The sequence below is a fragment of the Hypanus sabinus genome, chromosome 1 (assembly GCF_030144855.1).
Source record: "Hypanus sabinus isolate sHypSab1 chromosome 1, sHypSab1.hap1, whole genome shotgun sequence".
NCBI classification, from domain to species: Eukaryota; Metazoa; Chordata; class Chondrichthyes; order Myliobatiformes; family Dasyatidae; genus Hypanus; species Hypanus sabinus.
Genome location: NC_082706.1, coordinates 199,182,907 through 199,203,544, shown reverse-complemented (window position 1 = coordinate 199,203,544; position 20,638 = coordinate 199,182,907). Strand labels below are relative to the sequence as shown.

At 43.2% G+C, this 20,638-nt stretch overlaps 1 long non-coding RNA gene across 2 annotated transcripts in view; it reads right to left on the bottom strand.

Moving 5' to 3' along the window:
- Positions 1-14,799: 14,799 nt before the first annotated feature.
- Positions 14,800-20,638, bottom strand: part of LOC132401803 (uncharacterized) — a 79,391-nt gene continuing 73,552 nt past the window's right edge. For both annotated transcript variants that reach the window (XR_009514716.1, XR_009514718.1), the window contains exons 3-4: positions 20,328-20,408; positions 14,800-16,158 (exon numbers count right to left, since the gene is read on the bottom strand). This is a non-coding gene — a long non-coding RNA (uncharacterized LOC132401803). The remainder of the gene's footprint in view (positions 16,159-20,327; positions 20,409-20,638) is intronic.

Below are 20,638 nucleotides of genomic sequence, written 5' to 3'. Positions count from 1 at the left end.
GAATGAAAAGAGTACAACTGAAAGGTAATCAAAAGACTCTTGGATGGGATGGGATGGGCTTGTTAGACCAGAAGACCAGAAGATTATAAGAGCAGAATTAGGCCATTTGGCCCATTGAGACTGCTCTGCCATTCCATCATAGCTGATTTATCCTTCCTCTCAACTCCATTCTCCTGCCTCCCCCTGTAATCTTTGACACCCTTGACTAATCAAAAGCCTATCAACCTCCACATTAAATGAACCCAATGACTTAGCTTCCACAGTTTCCTGAGACAATGAATTTCACAGATTCGCCAACCTCTGGCTAAAGAAATTCCTCCTCATTGCTGTTCTAAAGGGATGTCCTTTTATTTTAAGGCTATGCCTTCTGGTCCTCCATCTCCACATCTACTCTATCTAGGCCTTTCGATATTCCACAGGTTTCAACGAGATTTCTCCTCATTCACCTAACCTCCAGTGAGTACAGGCCCAGAACCATCAAATGCTTGACATACATCAATCCTTTCATTCCCAGAGTCATGAACCTTCTCTGGGTCCTCTCCAATGCCAGCAGGTCTTTTCATAGATAAGGGACTCAAAAATGCTCACAATGCTCCATGTAGCTTGACTAATGCCTTATGAAGCCTCACTTCACAACACTATATTCCATCTGTCATCTTTGCCTATCCTCCTGTTTTGTCTTTCTGCAGACACCCCGCTTCCTCAACACTAACTGCCTCTCTACCTACCACCATATCATCTGCAAATTTAGCCACAAAGCCATCAATTCTGTCAACTGCATCATTGGCGAATAAGCTGAAAATAAGGGATCCCAACACTGGCCCCTGCAGAACACTTATAGTCCCTGGTAGTCAACCAGAAAACATTCCCTTTATTCCCACTCTTTTCTTCCTGCCAGTCAGCTAATCTATTCAGGCTGGAATCTCTCCTGTAATATCATGGGCTTGTTAAGCAGCCTAACGTGGGACACCTTGCCAAAAGCCTTCTGAGAACCTACAGACTCTTCTTTGTCTATCCTGCCTGGTATTTCCTCAAAGAATTCCAACAGATTTATCAGGCAAGATTTCTCTTGAAGGAAACTTGCTGACTTTGGTCTATTTTAGCATGTGCCTCCAAGTACCCCAAAACTTCATCCTTAATAATGGACTCCAACATCTTCTCAACCACTGAAGTCAGGCCAACTAGCCCACGATTTCCTTTCTTTTGCCTCCCTCCCATAAAGAATGCAGTGACAATTTTCCAGTCAATAGACAATAGGTGCAGAAGTAGACCATTTGGCCCTTCGAGCCTGCACCGCCATTCTGAGATCATGTCTGATGGCAGTCCTCTGGAACCATTCCAGAATCTAGTGATTATTGATAGATAACTAATAATGCCTCCAGGATCTTTTCTGCTACTTCTTTCAGAGCCTGGAGCATAGTCCATCTGGTCCAGGTGAATTAATTACCTTCAGATCTTTGAGCTTCCCAGCCCCTTCTTAGCAACACTAACTACAGTTACTTTTGCTCCCTGACATTCTCGTTGCTCTCGCTGAAGTAAGATTGATGTGTGGCCTGATAGAACAGGCACAGATAGGGTAGATAGTTAATTTCTTCCCCCATGGTATCGGTTTGAAAGGCAAGGGAGCTGACTCCAAAGCATTAAGGAAACATAGCAAAACGGTAGATGTACAGTCACTTACAGCGCCAGCAATCACTGATCAGGGGCTGATTCTCACTGCCATCTGTAAGGAACTCATATGTTCTCCTTCATCATGTGGGCTTCCACCAGTTTCCTCCCACATTCCAAGGACATACGATTATGTTTAGTGAGTTGTGGGCATGCTGTGTTAGCACTGGAAGCATGGAAAACTTGCAAGCTGCCCACTGCACAGTTCTTGTGCCATGAGACCTACAGGCCTGTTAGGCACGGGTTTTCCACATATTGTGATTAATTAAAGTGGACTCCTGATTACCGCTCATTGTGGGGACCTTGTATGCAGAACGATTTGTCTCGCGGAGTTGCTTGGCCATGCCACCAATGTTCTGTTGGAATTCCTATTGTTTCTGTCTCTACATGGGCGTCTGCCATCCCTCCACACCTGGGCTCAGTCGCTACCAGAGCTCACGGTGACAACTGACTCATTTTCCTCTCCCTGTTCATGTCTCTGTGTCTGAGACCTCCATTAGTCAGAGTTGACCATAGATATTACATCCTAGCTCTCTAGCCTTGGCAGTACGATGTGGAGAGCAATCTGTTGCCCATGTCACAAGCTCCCCCTCTCCATGCATCTGATGAACCAAAAGGAACGGCAGAGGCCGATAAAGTTTGGTACCAGCAGCTCCACAAGAGTTGCCAGTCAGCGTTGATCTCAATGTAAGACTGCCTTAGGGTCTCCAGCTCCAGAATTTTCCCTCAATGTTTACTCTTAAATCCTTCCCCATGAGTGGGTACAGTCACAAGGCATTGGAGGTTTGATATCAGAGTTTTTCTTCTTCTAGATGAGCTGCCAACCACAGCTGACGAGCCCCATCTGCTTGAAGCGACGGGTTTTAAGGCAACAGTAATCCGACTTTGGCCCTTCTGTCAGTAGAAATGATTCTGCCAGGCTTAATAGCTAAGCCACATGTAAAAGCCGGGAACTGGACTTGTTGTCAGAGGCTATTTGATATACACGCCATTGGGAGCATTTAATAGGTAGTGGGAGCTTGTCCCCATTACAACCCCAGTCTATAACAACCTTAAGGAACGTTTCGATGTACTTGTTTCAAATAAAGCCAATCTTGAAATTGTGCACCTACAGAGGAGCAGACCCACAAAACCTGTCTGAGGTGTGCAGCCCATCCACAGGCACACCGCCTCCCGGGAACCGTGTAAATAAGCATTGTGCAAGGAATGATGTTATCACATATCTTGTCAGATGTTATTTGTGTAAGTCTGCTTTGTGACGGGAAGTATGGCTTAAATGTACAGGGCAACGCACTTCAATTTGGAAATGTTGATATTGCACTACACTCTGGAAGCGATCAATTTTCACACTGAATGGCTCTGTATTTCCAAGCAGGTGTCTTTCAACATAAGACATATTGCTCCACTGTAAGCCTTGTGTGTAAGTCAGGTCTTCTACATGTTGGCAGCTATCCAACCATGAGGGTCAGATAAACAGAGCACACTGACGAACACCCGTACATTGCCTCATTTCCTCTTTCACACAAGGGAAAATGGCAAGTATCAGAATCAATCATGTTTATTATCAACATTCAAAGTAAATTTATTATCAAAATACATATATGTCACCACATACAACTCTGAGATTCATTTCCTTGCAGGCATACTCAATAAATCTACTATAGAATAATAACCATTATTGAATCAATGAAGGACTGCACTATTGGACTCTGCAGCTATTTTTGATCATGTGCATTGGAGCCTCCACTCCAGTTGGTTGTTTGGCATGGCAGGTTTTTTTTCCCTTCACATTTCTAATTATTTTTCTCTTAGCCACTTCTCCAGTTTGTGGCTGCATCGATGGACCCCGGCAAAGCCGTCTCGGATCTTGGTGAGGGGGCATGTTTGTACCAGATGGAGGACGTCCTGGGTTGGGGTACCACAGGGGCAAGCTGGGGTTTGCCAGGTGCCCTATCAGTGTAGTGTTTGCTCTGTTTTGATGTGTTGACTTCTGAGTCTATTTGTAGCTGTCCAGTTCTCTCTGGTAGCTGTAGTAAAGCCTGGGAGAAGCGAGGTGGGGTCACCAATCAGATCTCCGCCGTCAGTGCGTGTTGGTGTGCCATTCAGCGTGTTCGTCATAGGCGTTGAAGTTTTTCAAGTTGTAAACAGGTTTTCAGGAGTTGAGTCGGGAAGTTGGAGGAGCATCTTCAATGAGTTTACAAACTGGAATGTTGTTGAGCATATTTTGGATATGTTTGTAGCATTTTGCTGAAGCTGCTCTTCTATGGATCTCCAGGAGTGCTATGCCGCTCATTGTTGGGAGCCATTGGACAGGTGTGGATTTTAGAGACAAGTATGGAGCTGTGCACTGATGATATTTGTGTGAGCACCTCTCTCCCAGGTGGGGGTACAATATTTAACAACTAAGAAACATAGTGCTTGGCTAGCTGTTTGTAGGATGAGCTGGTTCGCACCCCATTAGGTTCCTGCTATCTTCCTGATTATGGCCATTCTGGATTTTAATTTCTTTGCAATATTTTGAAGGTGGATCTTGTTTGAACGAGTTTGATCTAATGCGAGTCCTACTTTGGGTGTGGATCGTTGAGAAGCTGTAGTTTGATATTAAATTTAGGTTTGGTTAGTCGGTTGTCCAGATGAAATATGGAAGTTACTATTTTGTTGACATTCGTATTTAGGTATCACTTTGAGAAGTGGATATATAGGGTAAGGTTTTTTTGATGGATTTGACATTGTTCGATTGGAAGGCTATGGCCCAATCATCAGTGTATCCAAATTTAGCATATTTGGTTTCAGTGAGGTCACTGAGGTACAGATTGAACAAAGTTGGAGCCAGAACTGACCCTTGGGGTGACGCCATGACCTGGATCAACACTTTGACGTCATGTGGAGGTTTGCGTGCTTCCTCAGGCGATGCCAGCTCAAGGCAGGGCAACCCACATTGGATCAGGCATGGACGAGATGCCAGGCGAAGAGTGATCCAACCCTAGATCCCGAACTTGCATCTGCCCCTCCCGGTGCACACCTCATCACGAATCAGCCAGGTGGTGATGCTCCGTAACAATAAGATTCAGCAGAGTACTGAAGGATGATGAGGTCCTTTGTAGTGTTTTAGCCGTTAACAGTAAGACAGTTTGCAAACAATGGAACAAGCATAGTGGAGGCTGAGGCCACTGTCAGGTTGGAGGGATTCAACCTCCAAGATGAAATTATTTGCAAGTACCTCTTCCTTCATCTCCTTTCCCCACACCCCTCAGTTTTTCCTGACTCCAAAGCTGTAAAGATGGTCAGCTCTCAATCATTAATGTTTCTTCTCCCTCCATCCCAAAGCAAACCCCCACCCTGGCTCGTCTCAGACGACTCAGGAACAAGAGTCATTCCGGAAAGTGGTGGAGGAGGAGGAGGAGGAGGAGGAAAAGACATTTCTTCAAAATATTGCCACAGACTTGCTCATTTTAGACAGCAGTTTAGGTCTCATTCAAAAGCCAGCTTCTCTGATGATACAGTATTTCCTTGGAAAATAAGGGAATACCAGACTCATTTTTTGCCCTCAAATCTCTGGAGCGGAACTGAAAACCTCAGCCTTTAGATTCTGAAGCAAAGTGCTGGCAGCAAAGCCATGGCTGACATTATTTAGTAGAAGCGCTTGGAGATATTTATGCTTTGATGTACTTTCATTTGTAATGGAAAGATTTATAGGTTATGAATCACATTTTTACCGTGTTGTATCAAAAGCAATATTCCGACATCTTCCCCATGCATGAACTAATCCAGAATGTGAATTATTGATTAATATAATTTCAACAAGTGAAACAATTAATTTAACTGAACATGAGCTCATTGCAAAAAATATTAAGTTATCAAGAACATAACACAGCTGATTGAAACTTCTCTTTATGTTAATCAGCTCAGCCTCTTGATCTTAAATATCTTGATCTTTTAAACAACACCCATTTGGATCAGAATCAAAATCAGGTTTCTTATCTCTGATATGCATTGTGAAAGTTTTTGATTTGCAGCAGCATTACAGTGTAATAAATAAAAAGTACTGTAAGTTACAATAAGAAACATATTTGGAAATGATGCAAAAAGAGAGCAGAATAGTGTGGACTGTTCATGGACTGTTCTGAAACTTGATTGCAAAGGGGAAGAAGTTAATGACTAACTTAAACCCACCACCCCTACCAGAGCATAGGCTGCCAACAGCAGTCAGAGTCCTCTGTCATAGGCCAGTCTCAAGTCGTGGAGCCCATATCCCAGGTGTCAATTTCAAGCCCATTACCAGGTATTCTTTAGTAGGGTAGGAGGTTGATCAACCCTATGGCTTCCATGGATTGCAGCGTTCACCACACGACTCCTTTCTCTCTCAGGGATGAGGCCTCTGGAGTTTCTGTTGGGGCTTCTGTAGTTCTGGGTTCTTATGGGCTGGGGTTGCTAGCCTCATGCCCAGCACTTCTATCACAGCCTAGCTTGGAACTGTCCATGGCAGAGTTAGAAGGGAAGAGCTGTGCTTGACATGTCAATTGTGTGTCTTCTGGCTCCTGTACCTCCTCTCTAGTGGCAGCAATGAGAATAGGGTATCTGATGGGTGTTGGAGGTCTTTAATGATGGATTCCCACTTTTGTGAGGCATTTCCTTTGGAAGATGTCCTCTGTGGTGGGAAGGGTGTCTCCATGATGGAGCTGGCTGAGTTTACAACTTTTGCAGCTTTTTCCTATCCTGTGCGGTGACCCCACCCCCCCCACCCCACCCCACCCAGACCAGGCAGTGACGCAACCAGTTAGAATGTTCTTTGCATGTACATTGGCAGAAATTCGCTAGAGTCCTTGGTGACAGACTGAATCTCCTTGAACTCTGAAAAAAATACAGGTGCTGGTGTGCTTTCTTCATGGCTGTATCAATATTTTTTGCCCAGGATAGATCCTATTAGATGTTGATGCCCAGGAACTTGAAGCTGCTCACCCTTTCCACTGCTGATCCCTCAATGAAGACTGGTGTGTGTTCTCCCGATATTTCCTTCCTGAAGTCCACAATCAATTCCTTGGTCTTACTGACGTTGAACGCCAGGCCATTGTGGTTGTGAACCTTGTTGCCAGTGGCAGCAGCAAAAAGCCATTCATAAAAATAGAGAGAAAAATATGTTAATTACAGTGAGAATTCACACATTAAATAGTTAAATTAAGTAAGTAGTGCAAAAGTAAAAATAAAATTGTAGTGCAGTGGTCTTCATGGGTTCAATGTCCATTCAGAAATTGGATGGCAGAGGGGAAGAAGCTGTTCCTGAATCATTGAGTGTGTGCCTTCAGGCTTCTGTACCTCCTCCCTGAGAAGAGGGCATGTCCTGGGTGATGGGGGTCCTTAATGATGGACACCGCCCTTTTGAGGGAAAGATGTCCTGGATGCTATGGAGTTTAGTGCCCATGATGGAGCTGAGTAAGTCCACAGTTTCTTTTGACCCTGTGCAGCAGCCACTGTCCCCCCCAACCCCCCTACCATTCAGTGATGCAGCCAGTTAGAATGGTCTGCACGGTATGTCTGTGGAAATCTGTGAGTGTCTTTGGTGACACACCAAATCTCCTCAAACTCCAAATGAAATATAGCCACTGTTGTGTCTTTTTTGTAGCTGCATCGATATGTTGGGCCCAGGATAAATCCTTAGAGATATTGATGCTCAGGAACTTGAAATTACTCGGTCTTTCCTCTTCCCTGATCTCCCTTTGAGGTGCCCTCCTCCCCACCTTCCTCCCTGCTCAGATTGGGGTGGGGTAGTTGGTGATGGGATCAACTTTCTGTGCTGTGCTAACCAAGCATTCTCCATGTGTCAGCAGTGGGAAGGAACTTCAGCAGGAATTTTGCCATTACAAATCTCGCAGCAGTAGGACAAGTCTCAGTCTGCGCCATTCAACAGAGATTTCCTCCCACCCTTTGCTTAAGTTATCTTGGAAGATCAGGAGAACTTGCGTGCTTTTCCGGATGAGAGTTGCTGATAAAGAATTGGACAATAATTTTCTCTTTGTCCCTATCATTGAAAGAGATAATCTGGCTGTAATCACAGTGCAGATTGTGTAAACTAGCTTCCTGCATTGAAACATCAGTAACACTTCCTTAGCATCTGATCTGATTAACCAAGCACTTGATTTCCTCTTTGACAGCTTTGTTCTCAATTGAAACCATTACTCCATCTGCCTCTGGTTTCTACCTGAGTAATCTTTTTTCCATTAACTTAAACGTCAGGTAGGCAAATAGTTTCAGAATGGACTAAATGGGCCAAAGGGCCTGTTTCTGTGCTGTACTTCTGAATTGAATTGAATTGACTTTATTTCTTACATCCTTCACCCACATGAGGAGTAAAAATGTTGCGTTACTTCTCAGTCTAAATGCGCAATGTGCAACCATAGAGCAGTCTCTATGTGATCTGAATGAGCTCGGGTGAAGGAGGATGTGAGGTGACTTGATGGAGGTGTACAAATGATAAGAGGCATTCATCGCACGAATAGCCCAGACTTTTTACCAGAGCAGCAATGGCTAATATGAACCATATAACTATATAACAATTACAGCACAGAAACAGGCCATCTTGACCCTTCTAGTCCATGCCAAACACTTACTCTCACCTAGTCCCACCGACCCGCACTCAGCCCATAACCCTCCATTCCTTTCCTGTCCATATACCTATCCAATTTTACTTTAAATCACAATACCGAACCTGCCTCTACCATTTCTACTGGAAGTTCATTCCACACAGCTACCACTCTCTGAGTAAAGAAATTCCCCCTTGTGTTACCCCTAAACTTTTGCCCCCTAATTCTCAACTCACGTCCTCTTGTTCGAATCTCCCCACTCTCAATGGAAAAAGCCTATCCACGTCAACTCCATCAATCCCCCTCATAATTTTAAACACCTCTATCAAGTCCCCCCTTGACATCCTACGCTCCAAAGAATAAAGACCTAACTTGTTTGACTAGATGAGAGTAAGCGTTCAGCAAGGACTAGAAGGGCCGAGATGGCCTGTTTCCGTGCTGTAATTGTTAAATGGTTGTTCAACCTTTCTCTGTATCTTAGGTGCTGAAACCCAGGTAACATTGTAGTAAATCTCCTCTGTACTCTCTCTATTTTGTTTTCTTATCTTTCTATCTTTTCTATCTTTCTATCTTTCCTATAATTCGGTGACCAGAACTGTACACAATACTCCAAATTTGGCATTACCAATGCCTTGTACAATTTTAACATTACATCCCAACTCCTATACTCAATGCTCTGATTTATAAAGGCCAGTATACCAAAAGCTTTCTTCACCACCCTATCCACATGAAATTCCACCTTCAGGGAACTATGCACCATTATTCCCAGCTCACTCTGTTCTACTGCACTCCTCAATGCCCTACCATTTACAATGAAGGTCATAATTTGAAGGTGATTGCAGGGCAGTAAAGGGGGCGATGTCAGAGGTAATTTTTTTACACCGAGAGTGGTGGTTGCGAGCAGCACACTGCCGGGGGTGGTGACAGCAGCAGATAATTTAGAGACATTTAATAAACTGTTAGATAGGCACATTAATGAGAGATGGATGGTGGGCCACGTAGAAGCAAAGGGTTAAAAGGTTGGCATGATATTGTGGGTTGAAGAGCCGGAACGGTGCTGAAACATTCTCAGTTCTATGAAATTAAAACTGGAAAGCTGATGTTAAATCACGCGGTATCTGCGTAGAGAAAAACCATGCTAACATTTCAGTTCAATGGTCTTTAAGACATCCCAGCAAAATTAGGAGAGCATGTATCAAGACGGGGTTTGATTATGCATTCTTGTTTGTTTATACAAGTAATTATGGGTTATATGTAAAATGTTATTTGCATACATCACACTACCATGTGATATGAGCATGCTTCACTTAAAGAAAAAGATGAAACTAGACCCATATTCTCGGAAGTAGTTTAACGTTTTAAAGTTACAAAACATAAAAGGAGGGACCAGAGAAATATCAGGAATATCGGAGTAAACAGTTGCCGTTTTGGAGTCCTGATGAAGGATCTTGGCTTGAAACGTCAAATATTTACTCTTTTCCATAGATGCTGCCTGACCTGCTGAGTTCTTCCTGTGCGTGTGTGTGTGTGTGTGTGTGTGTGTGTGTGTGTGTGTGTGTGTGTGCGTGCGTGCGTGCGTGCGTGCGTGCGTGCGTGCGTGCGCATGCGTTGCTTTGGATTTCCAGCATTTGCAGATGTTCTCATGTTTATGACAGGAATATCAGTGTCAGTCAACTGGCAACTAATGGGTTGCCCTTTCATTCCACTGTATGGCACAGCCAATACCTGTGTTGTTGTCCTCCTAGTTCTAAGGTACTAGGACCATGTTGTCAACCCTGGTGTATAATAGCGAGCCATTCAGCATTATGTGAAGAACAGAAGCACATTGATCCTCTGTACAAACTTCTTTTTCTACTTTGCCCAAGAACAGAAAAGCCTACAAAAAGCAATGGAGACAGCCCAGTCCATCACAGAAAAAGCTCTCCCCACCACTGAGCACATCTATGAGGAGTGCTGCCACAAGAAAGCAGCATCCATCATTAAGAACCTCCACCATTCAGGCCATGCTCTCTTCTTGCTACTACCGTCAGTAAGGAGGATACACTTTCTGATGTAATTATGTGACCAGAGTCTGAAGAAAGTCAATGCTGTCATAGTCTCCATCTCTCACTCTCTCCCTCTCTCTCTCTGTCTCTCTTCCTCTTTCTCTGCCTGTCCATCTCTCTCTCCCCCAACTCTCTCTCTACCCTCTTTCTCTCTTTATTTCTCTCTCTCCTTATCTCTCTCTCTCTCTCTTTTCTTTCTGTGTCTATGTTCCTTACAGGTGTTTCTTTTGCATTAGTGTTGCTCATGTGTCTATCACCACCAACAACTTAGATATCTTAGTATTTGCTATTCCTCTTTGTGTCCTGATGTTCGATTGTTGCCTTTCTCCAAAATTTTCTCTGGTTGTTACTTCTGCTCTGGTGCCTTAAAGAGAGGAAGGAATATCGTGAAGAGCGAGTGAAATCGTCTCTCACCTCAGATGTGGGACGGCATTTAAATTGTCTAATCAGCGGATCATACCTTGCACTAGGACCCATCTGCAGCAAAAGGCACCAGGCCTAGACCACACCACCCAGTGACTCGCTCTGGGCTCAGACTTCACTGCTCAGCCCAAAGCCACTTTCAAGCTCTGCAAATCAGCACAGCAACAGACTGATCGAATCTCACACCCAAGCCAATTGTACAGGCATCAAATATCCTCTGCCTTGACCTCTCTTGGCGCCCAGAGCAATCCACCCTCGCACCTGGGCCAATTGTATGGGCGTGGGAACTCCATCTGTAACAATTCTGCAGCACACCATCTCAGCTCACCATTGCGTGCCCCTTCACTGCGATAATTTAACTCAATTTACCTCAGAAAAGGTATTTTAGTGATGTTTTTATTTGGATTTCTTAACTTTTTAACTACCGGTGAGCTGTCACGCACGTGTGGTAGCACCATCTTATCTGGAACATCTTTAGAGTGGTGGGTGCCATGGTAGTGCGACGCTGTTACCTCTTGGGGCGTTCCAGAGTTCTGAGTTCAATTCCAGTGCCATTCTGTGGAAAACCCGTGGAATACATGGGTTTTCCCCAGATGCTCTGGTTTCCTCCTACAGTCCAAAGATTAAATGGGTGGGTTAATTTAATTTGTCATTGTAAATTGTCCCAAGATATGGTACTGTGTGCTGTACTGTCATATGTTTTGTGATTATTTTTTTTAAACGTAAATAAATAAAAATTGAAAAGCAATAAATTCATATATAACACAAGTTATTAACAACACTAAATGCAACACAAATAACCAAGGAGAGGAACTTATTCTTTCCTGCCGTCTGAGAATGTCCAATGAAATCACGGCTTTATGCAAAACTGCCAAATCTTACCAACCAGCTCATACGTAATGAGGTACTTTGTACCATAAAGTTCAGAAAATGAATCCCAGAGTTTAGCACTTAGAAACCAAGTGTAAGTGGCATTACCTGTATAAATATGACTAATGCACACACAAGGTGTGCCATCATACAGACTGTACTAGACTACTCCTAAGGTTTACTCAGACAACCTGTACTATCTAGTATTCTGTGAGTCCAAGTGAATCTTACCTTTATCTGTATGGCTAACAGGCTGACAGTCAAAAATACATATTCTCTAAGAGACACTATTCCAGTGTAAGGTATGCCCACTTGTTCTTCTTTTTAGATAGGAGTTCTACAAGCCCCTCTCTCTCTCTCTCTCTCTCTCTGCTGCCCCTCTGTGGTTTCTACTGCTCTTCTGCTCTGCGACCACATTCTTACTGAGCACCTTATTGCCTCCCAGTCCCTGCCTCCCCCTCCCCCTCCCCCTCATCCCTTTGTACTGCTACCCCCCACTCTACAGTCTCAGATTCGTCCCATGATCTCGGCCTGAAGGGTTGATCATCCCTCTGCCTCTATAGATACTACCTGAGCCATTGAGTTCCTTCAGCAGTATGCTTTATGCTCCAGATCCCAGCATCTGCAGTCCTTTGTGTCTCTGTGCTGTGACCATCTTGGGGGATATAATGACAAAGTTTAATATTGTTTTAAACAAAACCATAACTTACAGATGCAGCAACAGCATCCCATTTGATCAAAAGAAAATAGACAAATTTTTCAGAGGCCATAAGACATAGGAGCAGAATTAGGCCTTTTGACCCATTGAGTCTGCTCTGCCATTCCATCATGACTGAATTGTTATCCCTCTCAATCCCGTTCTTGTTGCAGTTTGTACTGACTGACAACTGAACACAGGTGCGGTGGAATGACCAACTCCCATGTTGAGATGGAACAAGAGTTTATTCTTCAGAACTATGGTGGGGCTTGTCTGAGTGACTGACCGACCACACACACACACACACACACACACACACACACACACACACACACACACACACACACACACACACACACACACACACACACACACACACACACACACACACACACACACACACACACACACACACACACACACACACACACACCGCACACACACAAAATGTGGTCCACTTTAAATTATCACAGAATCCAGGAAACCTGTGCTAGTCACAATTAACTTTGACAAGAGTAAACAGAAGGCACAAGGGCTTTACGACTCTAGAAAGGATGACAATTAACAAATACAGGTGCACAGGCTGGCAGGGCTCATAACAATTCTTCTCTTTCTGCTCTTCCCCTTTGAAGCCCTTATTAATCAACAACCTATCAGCCTCTGCTTTAAATATACCCAATGATTTGGTCTCCACAACCACCTGTGACAATGAATTCCCTCTGGCTAAAGAACCTATTCCTCATCTCTGCTCTGATTGGACATCATTCTATTGTGAGGCTGTGCCCTCTGGTCCTAGAGTCAGGCACTATAGGAAACATCCTTTTAACATCCAGTTAATCTATTGTAGGCTTTTCAATTGTTTTCAAAACCCCAGTAAGAAACATTGAACTGTTATGCTTATTAGCAAGACAATACAGGAAACAACAGTTTTGCTCGTTCCCTATAAGAGTACAGCATGTTCTTGCAATATAATATAAAATATTGTCCACGTTAAATATCACCCTACCTAGGCTTTTCCTGATGTTCCTTTTAATATCAGGAATATCCATTTGTTAAAGGTGGATTTACCAAATGTATTATTAACAATAATAGCTTAAACAATTAGGTTTTACCTATTAATTGATCAGTGTCTATTTTTAACTTGTCTACTTGTGTCGTACTCTAAAGTCATAGGAAGAGTCGGCAGACATACAGTACTGGATGAAATAAACATCAGAGAAGACTACCTTGTCTTTAATGTCTGATTTCCACAGACCACAGCCTCTATCTGGCTTCACTATCTCACTTCAAGAATGCAACCTACTGACAGAGGAATTAAAGAGAAAAACATGGACTCTTACTGAGGAAAAGAATGAATGAAAATCGCTTGGATGCTCCAAAATGATCAAAAGTCCTCCATGAGATCATGCTAAATGGTTGCCAAGTCCCAATACCAACATTCATTCCATTGTTAAGGACCCTCTCCATCCAAGACATGCTCTCTTCGCAGTACCACCATTCGGGTGGAGGGATACAGTTTCTGCCATCACATTTTCCAGCATCACATCTCTGAACAGACCATAAACCCATGAACATAACCTCACTATTTTGCATGGATTTCTCGAACTTCTGATAATCGCCTCCACCTCCCCACCCCACCATTCTCCATTCCTGTTTCCCTCTCTCATCTTAACTCCTTACAGGCCCATCACCTCCCTCTGGTGCTCCTCCGCAGTTTTCTTTCTTCCATGGTCTTCTGTTGTCTCCAATCAGATTCCCCCTCTTCCAGCCCTTGATCTCTTTTACCAATCAACTTCTCAGCTCTCTACTTCAGCCCCTCCCCCTCTCCCAGTTTCACCTATCACCTGCCATCTTGTAATTTCTCCTCCACTACCCCCACCTTCTTGCTCTAACTTCTCCCCTTCCTTTCCAGTCGTGCGGAAGGGTCTCTACCCAAAATGTAGACTGTGCTCTTTTCCATTGATGCTGCCTGGCCTACTGAGTTCCTCCAGCATTTTGTGGGTGTTGCTCCGGATTTCCAGAGTCTGCAGATTTTCTCATGTTTTGCTCACTGTTTTGCTCTCTTTTTGCACTTGTTATTTATGTTTAGTGCAGTTACTATTGTGAATTGTAGAGCTGTAGTGTTTTTTGTATTGCATTTGTACTGCTTTTGCAAAACAACGAATTTCATGACATTCGTGTGTGTGTGTGTGTGCGCGCCTTAACTCCTGGAGTTGTCAGGGCACTGTCATGACAAGCTTTTGCGCTCCGATCTTTTTGGCGATTGCTCATCGTACGGTGTGCCTTGGGCATCTGAATCCTGGCGGAGCCCGTCCCTCTCCAGGTTTTTTTTTACGAGCTCGAGTTGCTAGCTCGACACTCAACCCAGGTGCTGATGGAGAGTGTGCAAGGGAGCCGGCCTCTTGCCGCGAAGTCCAGCGCTGATGCCACTACACCACCAGCCGGTATGACATACATACGTCAGTGATAATAAACCTGATTCTGATTTGAAGAAGGTGCAGGTTTATAAATCACAGAACTGAGTAACAAGAAAAGGATGACCAAGAAAAGTATGAACAAGAAAGGTGATTTTAACTTTCCATATATTGACTGGGAATCCCACACTGTAAAAGGACTAGATGGGATAGAGTTTGTCAAAAGTGTTCAGGAAAGTTTCCTTCATCAGTACGTAGGAGTCCCAATGAGAGTGTATGCAATACTGGAGCTACTAATAGGGAATGAGACAGGGCAGGTGTCAGAAGTTTGTGGGAGAACACTGCACCCAGTGACCACAATGCCATTAGTTTCAAAATAAATATATGCAAAGAGATAGGTCTGGTCTGTGAGTTGAGATCCTAAATTGGAGTAAGACGATTTTGTTGATATCAGAAATGATCTGACAAGTGTGAATTGGGACAGGCTATTTTCTGGCAAAGTTGTACTTGAAGAGTGGGAAGCCTTTAAAAATGAAATTCTGAAAGTACAAAGCTTGTAAATGCCTCTCAGAATAGAAGGTAAAGGTAGCAAGTGTAGGGAACCTTGGTTTTCAAGAGAGAAAAAGGTGTTTAGTGGGTATAGGCAAGTAGGAACACATGAGGTACTTATGGAGTCCAAGAAATGCAACAGAACACTTATGAAAGAAATCAGGAGGGCTAAAAGAAGGCATGAAGTTGCTCCAGCAGACAAGGTGAAGGAGAATTCTAAGGGATTCTACAGATATGTTAAGAACAAAAGGGCTGCAAGGGTCAAAATTGGTCCTCTGGAAGACCAGATTGGTAATCCAAGTGTAGAGCCAGAGGAGACGGGGAGATCACAAATGAATTCTTTGCATCCGTACTTACTCAGGAGACGGATACAGAAGTGAGACAAAACACTATCAATGTCATGGACCCTGTACAAATTACAGAGGAGGAGGTGTTTGTTATCCTGAGGCAAATGAGGGTGAATAAATCTGGAGGGACTGGACAAGGTGTTCTCTTGGGAGGCAAGTGCAGGAATGGTTGCGGCCCTAGCAGAGATATTTAAAACATCCTTAGTTACAGGGAGAATACCAGAGGTTTGGAGGACAGCCAATGTTGTTCCACTGTTTAAAAGAGGTTCTAAACATATATAAGTACCCTCTGGACCAGAGTATAAGTATTTGGATAGACGTGCTCTGACTAAGGATAGTCACGTGTGGTAGGTTGTGCTGTACTTCTCTAAGATTCTAAGATGCTAGCACATTGATGGGACTGAGTTCAAAAGTTGCAGAGGGTTGTTAAGTCAGGCAGCTTCATCATGGGCACTAGTCTTCACAGCATCTTCAATTGCTTGAAAAGGCAGCGTTCATCATCGAGGACTCCCACCACCCAGGACATGCCCTCTTCTCAATGCTGTCATCAAGGAGTGGTACAGGAGCCTGAAAGGGACACAATGTTTTAAAAACAGTTTCTTCTCCACCATCAGATTTTCAAACACTACCTGACTCTCTTTTTGCACTATTTATTTATTTTATTTAGTCATGCAAAAGAGAGCACTCTTTCTATATTAAACACTACCCTGCACATGTCAAAGAATTCTATCGAGTGGATATGCTTTCAAAAATAATGAAATGAAAAGTTTTAACATCTCATAAAATGCAGTGTAAAGAGCACTAAACAGTAAAAAAAACCATTCAAATCAATATTTAATGTAACCACCCTTTGCCTTTAAAATGGCGTCTCAATTGCCCTGTCATGCGGTTTTATAAGAAAATCGGCTGGTAGGTTGTTCCAAGCATCTTGGAGAACTTGCCACAGTTCTGCAGCTTTTCCAGGTAATCTCTGCCAGCCTTAATAATGTTGAGATCAGTGTTCTGTGGAGGCCGTACCGTCTGAAACCATATTAAAAATATCCATGGCGCCTAAGACTTTTGCACAGAACTGTAGTAATTTTATGTATTGCACTGTACTGCTGCCACAAAAAAAGTCATTACATATGAGAGTGATGATAAACCTGATTCTGACACGAGTCTTTAGTGCGGACTGAGAGTGGGAAGGGGATAGAGAGAGGGGAATCATGGTGGGGAAAAGGGGAAGGGAGCAGAATGCACCAGAGGGACATACTGTGATTATCAATAAAGCAATTGTTTGGAATCAAATGACCTTGCCTGGTGTCTCAGGGCTGGGTGTGGCTGCATCCTCGTCACTCCCCCACCCCAGCACCCCTTCTCTGCCACCAGTCCCATACCCCTCCACCCTCACCATTCCTGCCAGATTTAAAAACTCGCTCTCTGCTCCATGTTGACAAATACAGGTCTGTGCAAAAGTCTTAGGGACGCTAGAGATATATATATATAAAATACACTACAAATTACAATTTTATATTTTGCACTGTACTGCTACAACATATTTTACAACAGTGACAATAAAATTGTTCTGATTCTGTTAGCCCCGGGTCAATTGCTCAGTTTTTAATTTCTGTTTCTGGATATGTGACATACTTGGTCTATTTTATAACTACAAAACAAAAAAACTATTTTAAAGGAAGACATGGTAGTAGGGGATTATGGGCGGGTCCAACTTGTGCTTACATTAAGCGAGGCATGCAAGTATCATGAGGTAGCGTGATGATGTATCCAATTCATGTATTTAAATATATAACCCATAATCAATTACTTAAGCAAAGAAGAATGCTTAATCAAGCAATATATATACAATGTTACTCAAATATTACTGAAATATTAAATGCACAACAATATTCATTGAAAGTAATATGTTAAATTTTTATCTAGTTAACAGAATAAATACTCCACAGCTTAATAAGCGGGTAAATTGCAAAATTGTTCAACCATTTGGATAAAACTAATGATTATTTCTTTTCTGCAAAGCAAAGTGCTTATATCATGATCTCTTACAGGCAATACAGTGACAGGCCTAAATGCGAACAATCGATTTTGAAATATTGAATTTGATTGCTGTAATAATTCTCAGCCTATGATGCCTCGACAATCTGCAACATTTAAAAAAATGTATTTTTTCTTCTCACAAAGCTGAAGAATGGTCACACACATATTGCAAAAGGAACTCAGCAAGTCAGGCAGCGTCTGTGGAGGGGAATTAAGGGCTGGCGTTTTGAGCTGACAGCCTTTGTCACAACTGGGAAGGGAAGGAGTAGACACCAGAATGAAAGGGTAAAGGGAAGGGATGAAACAGGAAGTGGCAGATGATAGAAGAATCCAGAAGCTGGGAGGAGGGAAAGGGACACAGAAGGGTGTGGCACAGGCTGGAAGGAACATAGAAACATAGAAAACTACAGCACGATATGTGGTGAACTATATATAACCTGTCTGGACACGCCCCCCCCCCCCCCCCCCCGCTGACTGCTCCTGTGGCTCCTCCCACAGACCCCTGTATAAAGGCGATTGGAGGCACTGCTCCCCCCTCAGTCTCCAGGATGTTGTGTGGTGGTCTCTTGCTGCTAATAAAAGCCTATCGTTCGCCTCCCGTCTCTGAGAGTTATTGATGGTGCATCACAATACACGCCCTTCGTCCCACAATGCTCTGCCAAGCACATATATACCACCAAGGAAAACAAGGTTTCTCCAGACCAGGGTGCAAAGCACAGTGGTACACGTAACACACGTTAACATACAATGACTTAGGAAAGCAAGATTTCAATCTATGAATGAATTATGCACAGATAAGCAAAATAAAGTACATAAATTAAATCTAGTAGGGTACAGCACAAATTATCTGGTGATACTTTGAATGTGAAGCAACAGGGAGTTCAGAAGCCTAATGGCCTGAGGGAAGAAACTGTTTCCCATCCTGACCGTTCTTGTCTTTATGCATCGGAGTCTCCTGCATGATGGTAGAATAACAAAGAATGTGCTGGATGGATGGGTGGGCTCCTGGATAATACTAAGGGCCCTGCCTACACAGCGCCCCTGATAAATGTCCCCGTTGAATGATGGGGAAACCCCTATGAACTCACAGTCCTTTATCCTTTGTGTTTTTCCTTGGAAGTTTCCAAATTTTACCCAGCGCCACCCCACCCCCCCCACCCCGGCCGGTCTCCCAGGTACCCCTTCTCGCATCACCTACCACACACCAGCCACTGCCTCACTCCACCTCCACCGCTCTTTATACTCCTTATCTTCTCTCTCCACTCTCAGCCCTGATGCAGGATCTCAGCCTGAAATGCCAACAACGTCCTCCCCCACCCCACCTTGACAGGTGCTGTTCGAGCCACCGAGTTCTGCCAGCAATGAGGTCCTGCATCGGTAAGTCTTCCATGTCTCTGAAACCCCATCTACTCTGTCCCTATGGTATGCCTCAGACCCCAGGATATATAATCCAGCTATTTATATAGGTGGATTTATATTTATATAGCAAATAGGTGAAGTAGTAAGCAGAGAAATACTTTATTGGAATTCTGTAGCGTTGAGGTGCAGCATTCTTAGGTCCCACATCAGCAGGTTCAGGAACAGTTATTACCCTTGAACCATCAGGCGCCTGAACCAGTGTGGGTAACTTCATTCACCTCAACACTGAACAGATCACGGAACACAGCCTACAGACTTAATTTTAACGACCCTACAACTCACTTTCTCAATATTATTTATTTATTTGTATTTATTCATTTATGTATGTATTTGCTTGTTTATCTATTTATTTATTATTTTGTATTTTCACACTTCTTTTCATATTGTCTGCCTTTGAGTGTAGCTTTTCATTGATTTTATTGTATTTCTCAGTTCTGCTGTGAATTCCTGCAAGAAAATGAATCTCAGGGTAGTTTATGGTGACATATACAGTAGGTACTTTGATAATAAATTTACCTTGAACTTTGATATTATAGTTCACTTAACTTTAAAGCACAATCGAGAGGGATTATGCGCCATGCTTCACAGTAAAGTCAATTATTTCTGGCTTCTCAAATTTAAAGAAATCTCATTTTGATTTTCTTCACTGGTATGAATTGAACTGTGAAAAACAATTTTCAGGTTAGGACTCATTATTTTTACAGTGGCATTCCCAGTCAGCCTAATATTTGGCAAGGGAAAATAAAAGCATTTGTCTGAATTTTAACCACAGATATCCTGAAAGAAGAGTGGGATGATTTACCCAACTTCAGGGTTGGGAAGAGAGCATATGTGCCAGCAATGCTTATTGGAGTTAACATTTTTGATGGCATCCCAGCTCGAGTCTCTGTCCTGTGTGATAGAGCAACTTTAGTCTTCACTGATCCTTCAGTAAGGTGCCCTCACTTCCCAAGGGTCAATGGTTGCATTCAAATGTTACAGTTCTGAAAATCTCTCTTGGAAATGCTTAAGTATTTAGTGGCAAACATGTTTTCCAATCAGAGCCTTCATTTTTCTTTTTGATAATGATATCGTAGCAGTTACCGTAATGCTTTACAGTGCCGACTGTAAGAGTGGTGTTCAGTTCCCACCTATATGTACACTCTCCCCGCGACTGCATGCGTTTCCTCCGGATGTTCCAGTTTCCTCCCATGTTAGTGCGAGAGGTCGTTCAATTTCAAGGTAATATCATACAGCTGTACACATATATCGCCAAATGGACGGAGAACTTGCGCTGTGCTCACCTTGGGACCCAGGACTATCTGAAGGAACTGCAATCCAGAGAAGAGTTTCACTAGACACTCTCAGAGGGATGTGGGAGGTACCTAGGTAAAGCAGACAGTGGATTTGAAGATGAACAGTGTGGAAAAGTTTGTCTTCTGTGATGAGAATGTGAACAATCATAACCACAATCCCCAAGCAGAACATTGGCCCACAATGCTGTGTCAACTTTTAAACCTACTCTAAGATCAATCGAAATCTTCCTTCCCACATTTTCCTTCATCCATTTGCCTATCTAGAAGTCTCTTAGATGTCCTGAATGCATTTGTCTCTA